Below are 19,820 nucleotides of genomic sequence, written 5' to 3' on the forward strand. Positions count from 1 at the left end.
AAAAAAAAAAAAAAAAAAAAAAAAAAAAAAAAAAAAAAAAAAAAAATTACAACTATTTCAGGTTATGCTAAAGTGCTTGTTTTTTCCCTTTATTGTGGTGTTAATGGGTTGGTTCTTTGTCTTCTAATGTATGTCTTTTATAGTAAATTTTGATGGGAAATTAACTTGAAGCACTCCATAGGCTTCTTTGAATAGAAAGAAGTAAGGGAGAAAAATTCCAAAAGAGAAAGGAAAAAAAAAAAGGCTGGAATATTTCAAACAATGGAGGGATTGTGATTATGAACAACGTTAGAAAATGGCAAATAAAGCTTAGAAGCTCTTATACATGTTTAATAAATATCAAAGGCACTTGAGCTATGCCTTTTGAAGCACAAGTTGCCCTGGGTCATAATATTCAATCTATTAGAGGCATTGTGGTTTGTATGTGGTGATATTGCCTTGAACTGGGCACACTTTTTTTCTCTCATTCATTCATTCATCCGTCCATCATTGACACGGTCCCTAGTGAAGTGCAGATTGATTGGATTTTATGAGTTTAGGTGTGAGATTTACATAATATATAATCATGATTTTTTTCCTCCCTCTTTTCCTCCCTCATTCCTTCTTTTCTTTCTTCTGACATAAGTGAGAGAATTTGTCTTTCCCTATGTATGGCCCATTCACAGGTTCTTTCTGTGAATGGACCATACAATAACTCTGTTATTGAGTTATTGAGAAATGGCAGGGTTGTGATTTGTATGCCTTGCTTTTGGAGTTGTAGATGTAAAATTTAAGAGTGAGTGTTGCTTAGGATGAAATACAAGATATGAATGATGTGCCTTTTTATTTTAAAGACTGAAATTAATTTGAACACAACTAATGAAATAATTTATTGATGAAGTGATTTAAGTGAATGCTAGACTAGGGTGGAATTATTCTCCTTTGAATTGAAAGGGTAGTGCTTTTCAGTTCCACTGCCTCTTTTAGGAGATTTTTAGCCCAATCGTTTAATTATGCAAGCCATTGAATATCCATTGTACAATGAAAGATATTTATATAATAAAAATGCTCAGGTTTAAGGGAGGCCAGACTAGTTTATACTATCATTTTGAGCTTAATCTTTCTAGTATGGTTCCCAATTCTGTTTCATCATTCTTTTCAAGAATCTAGTTCCCATTTTTGAGTTCTCTTTATTACTCTTCTCTGGGTTATTTAAATTCTCTCTATACCAACAGTAAAATAGCAATAGTTACCATAAGAATTGCTAAATTATATAAAAATATGCAAATTGTAGGAGAACCAAGACTGCTTAGCATCACATTACAGTCCTTCAACCTATAGTCCTTTACTCCAAACTCAACTATATCAATACGTACTCATTTATCTCTATAAATGATAATATCAAACAAAATCTAAGAATAACTTTTCACGAGATGTACGTAAAGGTGTTCTCAGTAGATTTGTTTTAAGTGTGGGCCAGGGAAGGACAAACATAATCTGCAAGTTAAGTGAAGAGCAGGGAAGGACTAATGAACGGCTGATGAGCTGTGTTCAGACAATACTAGTTACGTGTTTAGTCAAGTTGCTAATGGTCATACTTTGACTTTTATCACGTGAACCAAACATTCTTTAAATTTCAATCTCCTCATGGGTTAAATAAGATAAAACACACATTCATGGAACTGAGCTAAAGATTGCCTAAATGGTATATAGCTAGAGATAATCTGAGTGGTGGTAGAATGAGTTACTTATCAAAGGCTTTTATGTCCATCTTGTAAACAGACTTTTGGTAAGTGCACTTAATTAGTCCTTCGGTCGTGTCCAGTCTTGATGTACCTGAGTCATAGGGTGAGCACAGCTTAGTGTAGGATGGGAATAATTCTGTAACTGTAATTATTTTATGATTCATTAAGATTCCAAATTGTCTATTTACTCAATTCATTTGGAAACTTGCTATATATTTTTACCATTATGATTTCAGATATATTTGCTTCTTCATACCATTCACTATAAATTAGTAAGCTTGAAAATTCTTGGCTTTGGTCTATGTTATCCAAACAACTTATTGGAGGAGAAATGTGTAAGGCCTTCTATATTTTGCAGCTTTGTGAAAATGTCTTGGATGGGTTATGACATACATCTAGGGTTTTTTCCTCTATAACAACATTTTAATTGTGCATATGGAAACAGAAGGTGGTGATCACCATAGAGAAGAGTACAGTCGTGAGTGTGGGTGAATACATGCGTATGGGTGTATATTTGAATGAAGAGTAGTGGTTAAACAGAGAGCTGCTGGGGCGCCTGGGTGGCTCAGTCGGTTGAGCGTCCGACTTCGGCTCAGGTCATGATCTCACGGTCCGTGGGTTCGAGCCCAGAGTCGGGCTCTGTGCTGACAGCTCGGAGCCTGGGGCCTGTTTCAGATTCTGTGTCTCCCTCTTTTTCTGACCCTCCCCTGTTCATGCTCTCTCTCTGTCTCAAAAATAAATAAATGTTAAAAAAAAAAAACAAAAAACAAAAAAACAGAGAGCTGCTTAGTATTGATGAAGTAAACTTTAGTATTTACTGTGTATTTCGTGAAAACATATTAAAGACATGTTAATATGTTTTGCTTGATTTTTTTTTCTGAATCACCATGAAAATAAACTCCAAATCTTTGGCAAAGTCAAATGAGATGTTAAGTGTTTTGTTTGTATAAGTGTTACCAGAGACATCAAACTATTGTAAAATATTAATTTAGTTTGATAGGACTTATTTTTTCAGGGCCATTTATGTTTTGTTTTTCAGTGTGCTGTTTTCTTCAAGGTATTTACAAATTAATCTTGTTTAAAAAATGAGAATCATGATATAAATGTGTTTGTGCACGTACTATTTTTTTGAATGTAGCACAAAAAGTGGGTAATAGTAAATAGTATAGTTTGCCTCTTTATGCATTCCACAATTTTGAAAGTAATTCTTATGAAAACACACAGTGAACTTCAGATTGTAAATGAAAATAAAATTAAGCCTTAGTAATTTGTGCAGTGGTTGTGTTTCATTAATATGTGTCTCATATAAGCAGCCAGCATGTAAAAATAGATGGCATAGCTGACCAAGAGTTTAAAATTACAAATTATACATAAAATATGTGTTAAATTAATTAGAGAATTAATTGGGAAGCATGAGTTAAAGCAAAAGCCAGTAGACGCTGTACATTTGATAATCAGAGTCATTTTTCTACAATTGTTAAATATAATTTATCTCATAATGTTATCCTTTGGTAAATTGTTACAACACTGTATGATATATGTAGCTTATTAACAGTTTCATTAATTGCTATTAGAGGAACGAAGCTACGAAAGCTGGTGCACATAGGAACAAATGTCGAGGCAGATGGTTGAAATTAGTGAAACGCGATCAGTTGCTGAGCTAGTTTACTTAATTAGCTTTCTACATCAGAATAGTTGAAATAGATTTGTGATCTTGTCGTCAGAACATTGAAATTCAGAGGACAATCATCATATAGCATAGCTGTAAAGATAACCAGACAGACAGCAAAGAGCGGTGGGCGCTGACCCATGACTTTGCTCTGTAGTGAGTCCACTGAATAGGTTAGAAAGAGTGAGAAATTTTCCCATCGGGGAAGACCAATTGCACTGCCATCTCTTCACTGCCTGTTAACAGGGAAAACAGAGGGAGAAGAGCAAGTGGAAGTTGGCCACTGCCCACAAAATGTCCTTGATGCTGTTACTTCTTAATGAACAATTCTTGAACAATTCCTAGAGAGGCTGAAATAGATTTTTGAAATAAAAATTTTAGAGAACGTTTTCATTGTCAGTTAGACTCCAGAAAATCCTAAGGCGTCAAAATTGTAAGAATTTTCAGGCTCAGCCCATTCTTGGCTATATTACTGGGGATGAGAGGGAAGCATAATTTTTTCAGGTACTTAAATCTTTGGTTAATTCTTGTAGGTTTGAATTTGGCACCGGCACGCGTAGCGTGAGCAACAATTAGTTGAAGACGGTGGAGATTTTGCTGGAAAATGATTCATATATTGGAGAAAATATGATGCGAGTTTAATGCAATTCTCCAAATTTAGGGGGAATATTACATGGTTTATACCTGCTGAGATTTATGTAATTTTGAAACAATTTATTATCTCTTCCCAAGGGAATGTTGGTCTGTATTTTCTTCTAAAGAAACACTTGCGGGGCACCGGGGTGTCTTAGTTAAGCATCTGACTTAGGCTCAGGTCATGATCTCATGGTTTTGTGAGTTTGAATCCCGCATCGGACTCTCTGCTGACAGCTCGGCTTGGAGCTTGGAGCAGGCTTCAGTTTCTGTGTCTAGCCCTCTCTCTCTGCCCCTCCCTCACTCGTGCTCTGCCTCTGTCTCAAAAATGAATTAACCTTAAAAGAAAAAAAAAAAAAGAAAAGAAAAGAAAAGAAAATAGAAACATTCTCTTTTTTCATGTGTTCACGCATATGAATCTGAATAACCATAAGCGTGTATCACTCATTAAGGACACATCTCCCCTTTCCCCTTTTAAGATGTAAAGTATGTTTCTTTCTGCTAGTGTTAGTTTATAAATCGTTTGATTTGGGGGCTATAGACCTGCTGTTACTGGTGGTTGGCTTTTGACATCTTCCCTGCCTTTATTACCACCCTTGGACTCGGGAAAGAAGGTAGGGGTGAGATTATTTTATTTATGATACACTTAGAGGCATTGTGCCAAGAACCTTTGAATTTGTTAAGGTTCCAGAGAATGTTTGCCTCCTAAACTTTTAAAAACTGATTCTTATAATTTATACCGAAGTTGAAACTGACAAGTTTTTTTTTTTTTTTTACTTATTTACAACATGTAATTCAAAAACGTAATCAATTGCTATTTTACTAAATTCTTCAGCAGTAGCATGTAAATAATCTTTATTGCGGGGTGCATTTTTTTATGTTGGTTATGAGAAAAACTTTAATATAAAATGTAGCCAATCTCTATCAAGCTACCTTCCTCTTTCCATGCTTTTATTCAGCAAAGAAAACAAGGTGCATCTTTGCCTCGTGATGAAGGCCATCACATTTTAGCTGCTAAATCTAATACTCTTCATAAAAGACAAGAAGATGCTAAGCATGATGCTTGTTGGAATTTAGGAATAAAATTTAGGGAGACTAGGGGCGCCTGGGTGGCTCAGTTGGTTAAGCGGCCAACTTCAGCTCACGTCAAGATCTCACAGTTCGTGAGTTCGAGCCCTGTGTCAGGCTCTGTGCTGATAGCTCAGAGCCTGGTGCCTGTTTTGGATTCTGTGTCTCCCTCTCTCTCTGTTCCTCCTCCACTCGCACTCTGTCTCTCTCTCAAAAATAAATAAAGATTAAAAAAAAAATTTTTAATGTAGGGAGCCTAGAATGATTATCAAAAAATAAAGAACCTTAATTTTATCCTTACAAAGGATGACAAATATAAGACAAAGAAAGCTATTACAAATATTCTGCATGTGAAATATCTAGAGATAGAAGCATACCATAAATTATCTTTTCGGGCCAATGATAGTATTATTTTAATATTGAGCAACACAGGACTGGCCTTATGCAAAATTTGAGTGACAAAGCTATTTCTGTAGTTTAGAAAGTGTCTGATCCTGGGTCCTAGCTTAAACAATATCATTATTTTCATTATTTCCACTGGACTATTAGAATTATTGTTGCACACCCAACATTCTCATGCACTACATTTATAATGCCTTAAGAGTAGAGACATCGCATCATCACTTGTCTTTCTAGTTACTGTGAAAAAAATAAAAACAAAGCTGACAGGCGTTTAATAAACATGTCTTGATTCAAGTTTTTTACTCTGAACGTTGGGAGTACTTGGGAAAACTGCCTATTCTTTGGATATAGATCATTCTTAATCTAACAACAAAAATATGGGATAATCTATAAAATCATAATTTATTTGTTGTCATCAAAGAACCGAGGTTGCAAAGCAACTAGGATCACTGAATTCCAAAGGATGACAAGTCCCTCTAAAGAGATGAGGGCCACCAAACAGTTACCTTTGGTAGAGCACAGCAAAATAAGGAGGCAGCCATAAAAGCAGATAAGAGAACAATTGTGCAGGCTTTATTTTGTGTGTCAACTTAACTGGGCCATGAGATGCCCAGATAGTTGGTTAAATGAGTTTTCTTATTATTAAAATTATAATTCCATGTGTCTGTGAGGATGGTTTCTAAATGAGATTAATATTTGAATAAATAGACTGAGTAAAGCAAATTGACCTTCCCATTGTGGGTGGGTCTCATCTAATCCCTAATGGCCTGAATAGAATAAAAGGTTGAGTAAGAAAGTATTCTTTCTCTCTGCTTGTCTTTGAGCTGGGACATCGGTCTTCTTTCTGCCTTTAGACTTGAACTTGGACTGAAATGTATACTATTGGCTCTCCTGCTTCTCAGACCTTCAGACTCAAACTAAAAGTATGCCATCAACTCTCCTGGGTCTGGACTTCTCAGCCTTTAAAATTACATGAGCTAATTCCTTATAATAAATTTCTTTATACACACGTACAAACACACACACATCCTATTGGCCCTATTTCTTTGGAGAACTCTGACCAATAGAAAGTAAATATTTAATAATTTCTTAAAAATTAAATATGCACCTGTATGACAGTTTAGAAAACTTGAAAGCCCCAGACAAAGAAGAATCTGCAGGCACTCACCAATGTTTGCTCATGGGCCCTAGCCGGATGCTTCTGAATGAGAGGCATGGTAGGAGACCTGAGAAACTCTTTAATGGTGCAGGCATGTGGCTGGTGACAGGCTGCTACTGAGCAAAAGGTGTAAATGTCTGGTCCTGTTCTGAATAATTTTGTTACATGAATTAAAAAAAAAAAGGTATCTGCCACTGGGCAAGGGGTAGGTAAATCTATAGCCTCTCACCCCTGATATCAGACAAAACTTGGTTATTATTGGGGTAGGAGTAGCAGAAAAAAACTTTGTCTGCCACTAAGGAATGGAATAGGAAATTTACTTGAGCTTGGAAATTTACAAGATCTTGTAATTTACAAGAGGAAATTTACAAGATCTTGTACTGATAATATCAGGGTTCTGTTACAGGATAGGACCACATGACTCAATTTTTCACAAGAGGCTCAGCCACTACAAAGCAACTTTCACTACCATCATGCAGGCACCCACATAAGCCTTGCACTTAGTAAGAAGCTAAAGCAGATAGTCTGTCTCAGAGGGAGGAGAGAGATTCTGGAGAGAGATCCTCTCTGTGGCACAGGCACGCAGAGTGTGCTAAAAGGTGACGATCGAGCAAAAATACTGATAAAACTCCTCCAGCACTCTGCGTCTCACACTGCACACAAGATGGTAGCAGTCAACCACTGGAGGAGCTTGAAGTCTGCTGTGAACGAAAGGTAATTAAAGCAATAACCAAATGCACCTGAGTTCAACAACTGCTTAGATTTACCGAACCTTCACATTAATGGACTGACGGAAGAAGAAATGTACCCATTTCCTGTTTTAAAATTACTTTGCTGTCATTCTTTTATAAGCTGCATTTGCTCATTTATTATACAAAACACACAAAAAAAGCAGCATTTGATCTGCATTTGACCGTTTCTCATACAATACACAAAAAAAGCAGCGGCAACAACAACAATAACCAATTAGCAGGAGATAAACTGTCAACAGACTCAAAGCAAGATATGACCCTGATTATGAAATATTAGATGAAGTCCTTTGAGATGACTATATTAAACATCTGAAATCATGTAGAAGAAAGGAACAATACATGAATGAACAGGTGGGAAATTTCAACAGGCATATGGAGATTTAAAAAAATATAATGAAAATGGTGGCATTGAAAAACATGCTAACAGAGAAGAAAATTTCAACTGTTGGGCTTAGCAGTCTGGATATAGCAGTGGAAAAAACTGGTGAACTTAAAATTAAACCAGTAGAAATTATCTAAACTAAAACAAAAAATAACGAACTAAAAATAAGAAACAACAGAATAGGGTATCCAGTAGCTACAGGGTAATATAAAATATTTAACATGTATGTGATTATAGTTTCATGAGAAGATAGAGACTATACCACAGAATTAATATTCAAAGAGATTATGGCCAATTCTTTCCCCACATAAATAAAAGACCGCAAACGGCAGACCAAAGGAGCTAAAGATGGGGTGCCCGGGGTGGCGCAGCCGGTTAAGCATTGGACTCTTGACTTTGGCTCAGGTCATGATCTCACAGTTCTAGGGGTCGGGCTTTGTGCTGACAGCATGGAGCCTGCTTGGGATTCTCTCCCTCTCTCTCTGTTCCTCCCCAACTTGCACATGCACCCCCACCTCTCTCTCTCAAAATAAATAAAATAAACAACAACAACAAAGAACAAAGAAGCTAGAGACTCTCAAGCACAATCAATTAAAAGAAAAAAACACACTTAGACACATCATAGCCAAATTTCTTCAAACAAAATATGAAAGAAAAGTCTGGAAAGCATCCAGAGGAGGAAAAAGAAACCTCGTACACAGAAGACAAAAGATAAGAATGGCAATAGGCTTCTTATTAGAGACTAAACAAGGCAGATGGTAATGGACATGTATCTTTAAGGTGCTGAAAAGAAAAAAAAAAGGAAGCGTTAATCTGTAATTTTATACCACGCAAAATAGTTTCGAAAGATGAAAGTAAAAGAGAGGACTTGTTAAGTAAGCACAATAATGAGAAAATTCATCAATGGTAAATTTGCACTGTAAGAAATGTTAAAGGAAGTATTTTAGGTAGAAGAAATATGATACAAGATGAATCTTTGGATCTATGAGATTGAATGCTGTGAATGATAAAAATGTGAGAATACAAAACATTTTTTTCTATTTTTAAATCACTTTAAGAGGATAATTGAGTGTCTAAGCAAAAATAGTAACACTGTATTGTGGGATTTATGACATAGGAGTAAAACATACAAAAATAATAGTGAGGAATTAGTGGAAGGAAATAATATTGTGTGGCTCTTATATTGAAGTAATATATTTTTGGAAAATATGTGGTGAGAAGTTAAACATGCATATTGTAAACCCTATAGAAAACACTAAAAAGCAAAACAAAAAGCTGTAACTAATAGGCCAATGTTGGAGATAAAACTGAGTCAGAAAAACACTCATTTAACAAAAGACGGCAGGAAAAAAGAAAAAGAACAAAGAATATATGGCATACTTAGAAGGCAAATAGTAAAAAGATAGATTTAAATACAACCCTATTGATGACTATATCAAATATAAATGGTGTAAACATGTCATTTAGAAGCTAAATATTATTAAATTGGATTAACAACAGCAAGATCCATCTATAGTCTGTCTACAAAAAAACTCACTTTAAATATAAAGATATAGATAGATTCAAAGTCAAATGATGGAAAAGTATATAAACACTAATCAAATGAAATTGAGGCATATATATTAGCATTAGACAAAGTAGACATTAAAACAAGAGACATTACAAGAGATATGAAGGGACATTACATAATGATGAAGAGGTCCTTTAATCCAGGAACTTTAACACTCTTAAATATGCATTCTTCAAAATTAGAGCATCAGAATGTATGAGAAAAAAAAACTGATAGAATTGAAAGAATAAAGAGACATCCACAATTGTAATCGGAGACTTCAATATTTTTCTCTTTTTAAATGGTTCATGTATGTAGACAAAACAAAGTCAGTAAGAAGATGCGCACAATACTATTAACCATCTTTATGACACCGACGTTTATAGATTATTTCAACAAATACTAGCAAAATGCATATCCTTTTTAAATAGATATGGAACATTAATGAATAACATTCTATCGGCCATTCAAAATGCCACAAATGCTAAAGAAATGAAACCATACAATTTATGTTTAGACCAAAATAAAATCAAATCAGAATTTAATATCAGAAAGACACTTGGAAAAATCTCTAAGTAGTTGGAAATTAAACTTCCAAATATCCCATAGGCCAAAAAATAAATCACAAGTATATTAGAAAATACCTTGAACTGAATGATAATAAAAATATGACAAATTAAATTTGAAGGGATGCAGCCAAAGAGCTGCTAAATTGCAAATGTATAGCATCAAATGGTTATATTAGTAAAGAAAAAAAGGCAATGAAACAACAAAATCACAAGCAACAAAAGCAAAAATTAACAAGTGGGACTATGTCAAACTAAAAATCTTCTGCACAGCAAAAGGAAAAATCAACAAAATGAAAAGTCAAACTACAGGAAATATTTACAAACCATGTATTTGACAAGAGGCTAATGTCCAAAATACATTTAAAAAAAAAACAAAATGTATAAAGAATCCATACAGCTCAATAGCAGAAAACCCAAACAAACTAAAAAATGGACACAACTGGATGGCTCAGTCACTTAGGTGACCCACTCTTGATTTCAGCTCAGGTCATGATCCCAGTGTTACGGGATCGAGCTTTGCATCAGACTCTGTGCTGAACGTGGAGCCTGCTTAGGAGTCTCTCTCTCTCTCCCTCTACCCCTCACCCCTACTCTCTCTCTTTCTCTCTCTCTCTTTCTTTCTCTCTCTCTTTCTCAAATAAATAAAAAAATAGGCCTTCAAAAAATGGACAGAACTAAATGGACATTATTTTTTTCCAAAGAAGACATCAAAATGGCCAGTTGGTACATGAAAGGGTGCTCAATATCACTAACCATCCAAAAAAACACCAATCAAAACCACAATAAGATATCGTTGCACATCTGCTACAATGGATATTATCAAAAAGACAAGAACTAACACATGCTGGCAACGATGTGGAAAAAAGAGAACCCTTGTGCACTGTAGGTAGAAACGTAAACTGGTAGGGATGCCTGGGTGGCTCAGCCGGTTAAGTGTCCGACTTTGGTTCAGGTCATGATCTCACAGTTTGTGGGTTTGAGCCCCACATCAGGGTCTGAGCTGACTGGCTCAGAGGCTGGAGACTGCTTTGGATTCTGTCTCTCCCTCTCTCTGTGCCCCTACTCTGCTTGTGCTCTGTCTCTCTCTCTCTCTCTCAAAAAAAAAAAAAAAACAGAAAAAAAAAAAGAACACTTAGAAATGTAAATTGGGATAGCCAGTGTGGAAAACAGTATAGAGTTTCCTCAAAAACTTAAAAATGGAACTGTCATATGATCTAGCACTCACATTTCTGAGTAGATATCTAAAGAAGATGAAATCATTATTGTCAAGAGATATCTCAATAACTATGTTAATTGTGGCATTATTTATAACAGCCAAGACGTGGAAATAACCTAAGTATCTATTGATGAATGAATTAATAAAGAAACTGTATATGTATATGCATATGTATATGTATATATATGTATAGTATACGTATATACGTATGTATATGTATATGTATATATACACACACAATGGAATATTTTTCAGCCATATAAAAGAAAGGAATCTTGCCATTTGCAACAACATGGGTGGACCTTGAATGAGCATTGTGCTAAGTGAAATAAGACAGACAAAGACAAATACTATATGATCTCACTTATATGAAACCTAGAAATTTCAAATTTATAGAAACAGTAGAATGGTGGTTGCCAGGGACTGAGGGGTGGGAGAAATAGAAAACTGGTGATCAAAAGATATAAACTTTCAGTTAAAAGATGAATAATTTCTGGAGATATGATATACAGTATGGTGACTATAGTTAACAATACTGTGTCGTATATTTGAAAGTTGTTAAAAGTAGAGCTTTCATTTCATGTTCTCACATGAGATGTGAAATGTAAAAGATGTGTTAATGAGCTTTATTGTGGTAAATATTTCATAATATATATGTGTATCAAGTCATCACATTGTATACCTTAGAATTATATCATGAAATATTCAATTATATCTCAATAAAGCTGGATTTTAAAAAAAAGGGAAGAGAAGCAATGGGCTGAACCAAATAATCTAAGCATCCACTTAAGACTACCTAAAAACAAAATAAAATTAAACATAAAGTAAAAAAGAAAGGAAATAATACATTTAAGAGAAAAATCGATAAAATAGAAAAAATAAAGCTAATAATGAAAGGGAAACCAAAAGCTGGCTCTTTGAAAAGATTAATAAAATGAATAATAGTTAGTCAGACAAAGGAAAAGAAGAGGATGTAGAAATTAAAAATATCAGGAATGAAAATTTACATTACTACAGACCCTAAAAAGACATTTAAAAATATAATAAGGAAATATGAATAATTTTATGGTTTTAAATTTGACAACTTAGGTAAAGGGAAAAAATTCTTAGAAGATAGAAACTGCCAAATGGCATGCAAGAAGAAATATGTAATCTGAAAAGCGTTGTCTTTATTAAAGACATTGAATTTATAGTATTTGTAGTTAAAAATATTTCAACAAAGAAAGTTCTAAGATTACTTCACTGGTAAATTCTATTAAATATTTAATGAAGGAATCACAGCAAAATTTTATAAATTCTTCCAGAAAAATAAGAAGATAGACTTCTAAACTCATTTTATCAAGCCAATATTACCCTGATATCTTGATACAAAATTATAGAAAGAGACTACAAGATAAGAAAATACAGACCAATATTTCTCATAATTATAGACAGAAAAGTGATCAACAAATATTAGCAAATCAAATCTAGCAATATAGAAAAATAATACAATATAATTACAAACCTGGATTTATCCTGGGACTGCAAGGTTGCTTGAACAATTTAAACAGCAGTTAATGTACTTTACTGTGTTAAAGGATTAAAAATAGTCATGACATTATGTTAATGAATATGGAAAAAGATACAAAGTCAACATATAAGAATTAATTGTATTTCTACATATAAGCAACAAACAACTGGAAATTGAAGTAAAAAAATACCATTTATATAGCATAAAATACATCAAATCCTTAGGAATAAAATCTTAAAAAATATATGCAAGGCCATTACAGTAAAAAACTACAAAACATTATTGAGAGAAATTAATGAAGACATAAATAACTGGAGAGCAATACTATATTTATAGATTAGAAGACTCAATATTGATAAAACGTCAATTCTCCTTGACATCCAAGAAGGCTTTTTTGTTGTTATTGCTGTAGAAATTGACAAACTGATTCCAAAATTTATGTGGAAATCAAAGGAGACTTAGATTCCCCAAAACAATTTAAAGCATCGAAAAATTTGGAGGATTCACACTACTTGATTTAAGAATTTACCATAAACCTATACTAAATGAAACAGTGTAGTATTGACTCCAAGATAGATAAATTAATGGGATAGAACTGAGTCTATAAATAGATCAATACATACATGATCAATCGGATTTTGATAAAAGCACCAAGGTAAGCTAACGGGAATGAATAGTCTTTTTAACATGTGAGATTGAAAAAAAATTTGGATATAGATGAAAATAATGGAATTCAACACCTGTCTCAGAATATATAAAAAATTGGCTGAAAATGGATTATAGATCTAAAATGTAAGATCTAAAACTAAAATAATTACCATAAGAAAACATAGAGAAAAATCTACCTCATGTTTGGAAGGGATTTCTCAGACAAAACATGAATCATGAATGCAAAACAAATTTAGCATACTGGCTATATGACTTTGAAAATGTTATTTGCTTAATATGGCTCTCATTTTTCTTATCCATAGACAGAGATAACAATCCTACTTTCATTCGTATATAGTGAAGATTAAGTATGTAAAGCATATAGTAGCTGCTCAAATTAGTGGCATCTATTTGTAATTACTATTTTTGTTAGCAGTAATATTAACAGTGACATCTAAAACAGATGATTCTCAGGGTGTCTGGGTGGCTCAGTTGGTTGAGTGGCCGACTTTGGCTCAGGTCATGATCTCACAGTTTGTGAGTTGGAGCCCCGCAGAGCCTGATTCAGATTCTATGTCTCCCCTCACTCTCTGCCCCTCCCTCAGTCACGCTTTCTCTCTGTCTCTCAAAACTGGATAAACGTTAAAAAAAAAATTCAAGAACTTTCCTGCTTGCAAAGGCTTATCTTTTCAATAGGAAATGTTTACAGGTATCTAAACAGTTCTTGCAAAGATGAGAAAGAAAATTTATCCTAGAAATTAAATTTTTTCTTCCTTCTTATGTATAATCATTTTGTGGGGCAGAGTCACTAGAAAATGAATTACAGTGAATTTTAAATCCATTTCTTCCAATCTCTTTTCTTCCCTCTCCTTGACTTTCTCAAATCTATCAAATGGATGGTTTTACATTACTTTGATGCCTCCTTGTAGTTGATCTATGAGGACAGATTTATATTGAATAAATACTAATAGTTAATAAATCTAACAAACAAATTTATGTGAAATACTAATTTAAATTTTTCCTATTAGAAGTCATTTTCTTGTTATGGCAAACCGTTGGAAAACAGGATATAGGCTTATCTTTGACATGAAAAGTAAGATGTATAACTACATAGAATGATATTAGAAATTGACTTTCAGACAAAAACAAATTTTTGCTTTTTTTATACACCCCATCTTATTTTTTATTGTTATTTTTCAATGTTTTATTTATTTTTGAAAGAGAGAGAAACAGCACGCGCGTCGGGGAGGGGCAGAGGAAGAGACACAGAATCTGAGGCAGGTTCCAGGTTCCGAGCTGTCAGCGCAGAGCCCAATGTGGGGCTGGAACTCACAAACCATGAGATCATGACCTGAGCTGAAGTCGGAGGCTTAACCAACTGAGCCACCCAGGCACCCCTATACTCCCCATTTTAAGCCATCAGTGAACACTTTGCCAGATCAGTGACCCAATCTTTTGTTTTTTTCTTCAATGATTAAAGAACCTAATAGATTAACAGTATTTTTGTTTTGGTTCCTTGTTGATTATGACTCCAATAAGCGAACAGAAGGGCTTATTTGTTAGAAATTCTGGTGAACAGCTTGCTGCAAGTTTAGTCAAAATAAGTTTTTATTCAGACCTACCTTGTCGTTCCCGGTACCTAAAGTGGACAATAGGTAGAGGACTTCATGGGGTCTTAGAGGTGAGTCTAGACTAAAATACCCAAAACTTTGGAGGCTTCATATTACTTGATTTCAAAACTTACCACAAAGTTATACTAAATGAAACAGTGTAGTATTGACGGAAAGATAGATAAATTAAGTAATGGAACAGAACTGAGTCTATACATAGATCAATACATACATGATCAATTGGATTTTGATAAACGTGCCAAGGGAAGCTAATGGGAATGAATAGTGTCATGTTTACAAATATAAATTTTATAAAAGTAAAAATAGTATTATTTCTATTGCTCCTAGAAGGTCCTTGATTGAAGAGGTCTTAGGGGGAACTGACTGATTTTTGTGATCTTCAGTCTATCCCTTGAAAATCTGTCAAAATAGAACATGAAAATTTTATGATTTGCTATTTAAAGGGATTGTTTGAAAGATTTTACATCATTATCTTATTTTACTGATTGTATTCAATGTTTAGAGAAAGAATAAAATTTGAATATAATTAGCCTGCATAGTTGGTAAGTATCCTTACAACTGTAACAAATTAGTAATAGAACAATGGGATATGTAAATGTGATTATAAAGGTTCAAAAGAACTTAATACTTAGGCTTCTATCACTTGCATTTTCAGGTAAATGAAAACTAGGGGGAAGTTTCATTGGACCCCAAAGACAGTTCTGTTCAAAAAAGCCTCTTAGGAAAAGTGAAAAATATGAGGGCAGTTTTTTGGAAAAAAGGTCAAGACGATTTCAGTTTTTTACCTTTTGAAGGTCACCTTCACTACTCTTTTATGGCAGGAGTGATTTTGCCCTCCTCCCCTCACCTCAGGGTATTTGGCAGTGTCCAGAGGATGTTTTTGGTTGTCACAACTGTGTAGGGAGGTTTGCTGCTGGCATCTGGACCATCTATAAACATAAGCTAGATAACCTCCCTTTAGGTTGTTCCAAAGTTGTTTCTCCAGAGGCAGAGAAAATGAAGTAGAATGTCCCATGATTTTGTATCATAGATGGAAGTCTTATTTGATAATACATAGTTGTTTATCAAGCACCAGCATTTTAGATACATTGTGTCTGGTCTTTATCATAATAAAATAGGTATTATTGTGTGCATTTACATGTGGAGAAACTGAAGGGAAGTGAAGCAAGAGAGGTTAAGACAAAATTTCAAGGTTACCTGACCAGGTAGTGCCACTAGCATTTTGAGTGCAAGTGTTTTGACTCCTAACATATTCTATCTCACTGCATCCTTCTATCAACTGCTTTGCATACATATGACAAATTTTTCTAAAACTATAATTGTAAAAGACAATTATGAATTGTAAAAAGTTTTATGTGCCTGGTTGCAAAGTAAGGACATGGGCCGTATCTAATATATATTCTTGCTCCCATTTTTCAAGTTACTATTTATTGTATCTTTTAATTTTTTTTAATGTTTATTTATTTTTGAGAGACAGAGAGAGACAGAGGGTGAGCAGGGGATTGGGAAGAGAGAGAGAGACACACAGAATTCCAAGCAGGCTCCAGGATCTGAGCTGTCATCACAGCGCGTGATGTTGGGCTTGAACCCACGAACCTGAGCAGAAGTCAGATGCTTAACTGACTCAGCCACCCAGGCGCCCCTCAAGTTACTATTTCAAGATTAGTGAATCTCTGGAAAATGCAGGAGAATATTTCATTATTCTAACTAGCAAAATAATGGAAAAGAACACATTTTTTGTTTACCTTGACTATTTGTGTGAATCCTATTTCAGGGGAACTGAATGGTTCATGAGGAGAAGTTTTCTTTTTCTCTCTTTTTTTTTTTTTTTTTTTTTGTATGTAACTTTTTTTAATTACTAAACTTCATTTTTTAGGGAGGTTTTAGGTTCACAGCAAAATTCAGCAGAAAGTAGTTTCCCTCACCACCCTCACCCTTGCCACCCTGTTAAACTTGCCCCACTCTCAGCATTCCACACCACAGTGGTACATTTACTTCAATCGATGAACCTACATTGATGCATTGTCATGGGAAGTTCTCAGTTTACATCAAGGTTCCCTCTTCGTATGGTACTTATTATCTATGGGTTTTGACAAGTATGATAATGATATATAGCCAACATTGCTGTATCATACAGAATAGTTTCACTGCCCTAAAAATTCTGTTCTCTTCCTCAGTATCCCTCTCTCTCCTGTAACCCCTGGCAACTACTTTTTTTTTTTATTGTTTCTATAGTTTTGCCTTTTCCAGAATACCATATAGTTGGAGTCATACAGTATATAGTCTTTTCAGACTGGCTTCTTTCATTTAATAATATGAATTTAAGGTTCTTCCATATCTTTTCATGGCTTAAGAGGTCATTTCCTTTTAGTGCCGAATAAGATTCCATTGTCTGGATGTACTGCATTTATCCATTTACCTACTGAAGGATATCCTGGCTGCTTCCAAGTTTTGGCAATTATGTTAAAGCTGCTATAAACATCTGTGTGCAGGTGCAGGTTTTCGTGTGGACACAAGTTTTTAGTTATTTTGGATAAATATCAAGAAGCACAATTGCGGGATCATATGGGAGGAGTATGTTGAGTTTTGTAAGAAACTACCAACCGGTCTTCCGAAGTGACTGTACCATTTTGCATTCCAAGCAGCGGTAAACGGGAGCTCGTGTTGCTCCACACCCTCCTCAGCCTCTGGTGTTGTCACTGTTCTGGTTTTGGCCAGTCTAGTAGGTGTGTTGTGTTATCTCACTGTCATTTTAATTTGCATTTCGGTAATGATATATGATGTTGAGTATCTTAAATGTTTTTTATTTTATTTTATTTTTGAGAGAGAGAGAGAGAGAGACAGAGAGAGACAGAGTGAGCGTGTGGGAAGGGCAGAGAGAGAGGGTGACACAGAATCTGAAGCAGGCTTCAGGCTCTGAGTGGTCAGCACAGAGCCTGATGTGGGGCTTGAACTCGTGAACTGCGAGATTGTGACCTGAGCCTGAACTGACTGAGCCACCCAGGCGCCCCTGATGTTGAGTATCTTTCCACATACTTTCTTGGCATCTTCGGTGAGGTATCTGTTCAGGTCTCTTGCCCATTTTTAAATTGGGTCATTCATTTCATTTTTTTATTCTTGAGTTTTAAAAGTTCTTTGTACATTTTGGACAATAGTTCTTTATCAGCTGTGTATTTTGCAAATATTTTCTCCCAATCTGAGGGTTGTTTCCTCATTGTCTTGACATTGTCTCTTATGGAGCAGAAGTTCTTAATTTTAATAGAGTCCAGCTTATCAACTATTTCTTTCATGGATTGTGCCTTTGGTGTTATATCTGAAACCTCACTGCCATACCCAGCCAGTTAGGCTTTCTTCTATGCTATCTTCTAAGATTTTCATAGGTTTGCATTTTATATTTAGATCTGTGATCTACTTTGAGTGAATTTTTGTTAAGGGTGTAAGGTTTGTGTTTAGATTCATTTTTTTTTTTTTCTTTTAGCATATAGCTGTCTAGTTGTTCCAGCACCATTTGTTGAAAGGACTATCTTTGCTTCATTGTATTGCCTTTGTTGGTTTGTCAAAGTGATGTTGACTATATTTATGTGGGTCTATTTCTGGGTTCTTGTTTCTATTCTGTTGATCTATTGATCTGTTCTTTAATCAGAATCATGCATTCTTAGGTATTATAGCTTCATAGTAAGTCTTAAAATTAGGTACTGTCAGTCCTCTGATTTTATTCCTCTCCTTCAATATCGAGATGGCTCTTCTGGGTCTTTTGCCTCTCCATATAAACTTTAGATATGTTGTTAATATCCACAAAACAACTTGCAGGTATTTTGATTAGGATTGCGTTGAATCTATAGTTTAGTTTGGAAAAACTGACATGACGTTATTCAGCCTGCCTACTCATGAACATGGAATATTGCTTCATTTTTTTAGTGATTATTTGAAAACTTGCATCACAGTTTTAAAATTTTCCTCACATTGATCATATATATGTAAATATATATATATATATATTTACATATATACTTATATACTTATGTACATATACTTAAGTGTGTGTATGTGTATATATATACATATATATATTCTTTTTTTTTGAGGTGGGGAAGACTGCTAATGTAAGTAGTAAAGTGTTTTGAATTTCAAATTCCAATTGTTTATTGCTGGTATATAGGAAAGTGATAGATTTTGGTATGTTAACTTGTATCTTGCAATCTTGCTATTATTGCTTATTAGTTCTGTTTTCATCAATTCTTTCAGAGTTCCTAAAAAGACAGTTTTGTAATCTGTAAACAAAGAGTTTGATTTCTTCCTTCCCAATCTCTAAACTTTTTACTTGATTTTCTTGTCTTATTGCATTAGCTAGGACTTCCAGTACAATGTTGAAAAACAGTTAAAAAGTTTCAAGTTTCTCACCACTGATATGATGTTATTAACTGTAGATTTTTTTTTTATAGATGTTCTTTATCAAGTTGAGGAATTTCCCTTCTATTCCTGGTTTGGTGAGAGGTTTTTTTTGTTTTTTGTTTGTTTTGTTTTGTTTTTTAATCATGAATGTTGGATTTTGTCAAATGCATTTTCTACCTTTACTGATATGATCATGTAGTTTTTCTTCTTCAGCCTATAGATATGATTATATTAATTGTTTTTAAAATGTTGAGCCGGACTTTCATACCTGGAATAAATTCCATTTGGTTGTGGTATATTCTTTTTAGACATTGTTGGATTTATTTGCTAATATTTTGTTGAGGACTTTGCATCAATGTTTATAAGAGATATTTGGCCTACAGTTTTTTTGTAACGTCTTTGTCTGATTTTGGAATTAGGGTAATGCTGGCCTCCCTGGTTGATTTCTGTTTTAGAAGGTTATTAATGATTGATTCAATTTCTTTAATAGATGTAGATTGCCAGACTGTCTATTCC

General features: G+C 34.4%; 1 long non-coding RNA gene across 3 annotated transcripts in view; it reads right to left on the bottom strand.

The window, feature by feature from the left end:
* The window catches only part of LOC125911614 (uncharacterized), a 68,261-nt gene that overhangs the window by 6,634 nt on the left and 41,807 nt on the right, over window positions 1-19,820 (bottom strand). The window contains exon 5 of one of the 3 annotated variants that reach the window (XR_007454384.1): window positions 14,906-15,311. The exons of 1 other annotated variant lie outside the window; for it this stretch is intronic. This is a non-coding gene — a long non-coding RNA (uncharacterized LOC125911614). Of the gene's footprint in view, window positions 1-14,905; window positions 15,312-19,820 lie in introns of those variants that run through there. One more of the 3 variants, XR_007454382.1, reaches the window with a different exon arrangement.

Source organism: Panthera uncia (genome assembly GCF_023721935.1).
Source record: "Panthera uncia isolate 11264 chromosome C1 unlocalized genomic scaffold, Puncia_PCG_1.0 HiC_scaffold_3, whole genome shotgun sequence".
In the NCBI taxonomy this organism is placed as follows: domain Eukaryota; kingdom Metazoa; phylum Chordata; class Mammalia; order Carnivora; family Felidae; genus Panthera; species Panthera uncia.